At 65.7% G+C, this 1,819-nt stretch overlaps 1 long non-coding RNA gene across 1 annotated transcript in view; it reads right to left on the bottom strand.

Moving 5' to 3' along the window:
• Positions 1-373: 373 nt before the first annotated feature.
• Positions 374-1,819, bottom strand: part of LOC120861848 — a 6,585-nt gene continuing 5,139 nt past the window's right edge. The window contains exon 2 of the long non-coding RNA XR_005720625.1: positions 374-683. This is a non-coding gene — a long non-coding RNA (uncharacterized LOC120861848). The remainder of the gene's footprint in view (positions 684-1,819) is intronic.

The following is a 1,819-nucleotide window of genomic DNA, read 5'->3' as shown; positions in this document are numbered from 1 at the left end:
CTGGGCAGGACCCAGGCATCCAGGCCCTCAGGGGTGGTGGGGTTTGTGTTGAGGGCGCTGGGGAGCCAGAGATGCCTCAGGGTTGTGTTTTTAAGTGATAGGTCTAGGACTTCCCTGGAGCCCAGTGGTTGAGAATCTGCCTGCCAACGCAGGGTGCGTGGATCCGACCGCTGATCTGGGAAGATCCCACATGGCCCACATGCCCCCAGCACTGAGCCCACGTGCCGTGATTACTGAAGCCTGCACACCTAGGGCCTGTGCTCCCAACAAGAGAAGCCGCCACAGGAAGTCTGCACACCACCAGAAGAGTAGCCGCCATTAGCCACAGCTAGAGAAAGCCCTCTCACAGCAACGAAGACCCAGCACACCCAAAAAGGAAATTAATAAATTTTAAATGTTTTTAAAAAATGATTCTCAATTTCAGTGAAGAGACAGTGAAGGGAAACCCAGGGGAGACTGGCCCACTGATTCAGGCCAGTGAGCCTGGGGTACGGTCAGGTGATGGACGGAATGAGGGCAGTCATGGGGGCCAGTGTATGTTGGTCGCTGAAGAGCAAAGGGAAGGGCAGTGGGCAAGGTGGAGAAAGAGGCGCAGGACAGTGGCTCTCCCCAGGGCGTGGTTCCAGTCCTGGGCATCTCAAGTGCCTGGGAAATCTTGGGTAAATTACCTGCTTTCACCGTGCCTGCACAAGTGACAGCAAGACGTCGGACTGATTATGAGGATTAAAGGTGGTGCTGAGTGATTACTATCCTTCTGTTACCGTCACTGGGCTTCCCACCTGGTGCTAGCGGTAAAGAATCGACCTGCCAACGCAGGAGACCCAAGAGAGGCAGGATGGATCCTTAGGTGGGGAAGACCCCTGGAGTATGAAGGGCAACACACTCCAGTCCCCTTGCCTGGGAAAGCCCATGGACAGAGACGTCTGGCGGGCTACAGTCCAGAATCGGACACGACTGAGCGCACGCGCACACCATCACTAGCGGACAGGAGGCCGCAAACCGCCAGGTGGTCGGCGGGAACACATCTGCTCTCCGGCAAGCGGATCTATGAACGGAGGCACCAGGGTGGGATCTCTGCACCCCACGTCATGCCCGACTTGGCCCTCCCTGGAGTCGCCTGGGGTCAGAGCGGGGTCTTGGATCTCCCCTCCGTTCCCGACGACCACCGAGGGGCTCAGATATCGGGACTCTGACTGCCCAGCTGGAGCTCGATCAGGGACGACTCTAGCGGCGCGCGGGGGACTGTTGGCCTGAGGTTGGGGGCTCGGATGCAGGCGCCAACGGGTGCAGGTGGGAGGTGGACGGCGCGGGACCTGGAGGTGCGCGAGGCGAGGCTGGCCCGGGGCTGGGTAGGGGCGCGGTGTGCTGCCCCGGCCGCCAGCGGGTGGAAACAAGCTGGGGGCGGGGCCAGGGCCCTGCGGGGGCGAGGCGGCGGGCGGGGGCGTGGCCGCGCCCCCGGGAGCCGCCCCGCCCGCGGGCGGCCCGTACTGCTAGGGTTAAGGCCGCGAGCCGGGCGGTGGCAGGGCGGGCGCGCTCGCCGATTGGCGGAAAGTTCGGGCGCGGGGCGGGGGGGGGGGGGGGGGGGGGGGCGGGGCGGGGGGCGGGGCGCAGGGGCCGCGGCGCGCCGATTGGCGGGAAGTTGTGTCGGGGCGGGGCTCGCGGCGGGCTCGGCGCTCGCTCCGGGAGAGTTGACAAAGCCCCGCAGGGAAGGACGCCTCGCGGCGTGGCGCCCCGGGCCCCTCGCCCCGCCGCCCCGGGATCGCGGCCCCGGCCCGCGGACCGCCCTCGCCACCCTCCTCGCCCCCCGCCCCGACCCCGG

This window comes from Oryx dammah, unplaced genomic scaffold, assembly GCF_014754425.2.
Source record: "Oryx dammah isolate SB20612 unplaced genomic scaffold, SCBI_Odam_1.1 HiC_scaffold_3, whole genome shotgun sequence".
In the NCBI taxonomy this organism is placed as follows: domain Eukaryota; kingdom Metazoa; phylum Chordata; class Mammalia; order Artiodactyla; family Bovidae; genus Oryx; species Oryx dammah.
Note: the sequence above shows the minus strand (reverse complement) of the source record. Positions and strands in the feature narration are given on the sequence as shown.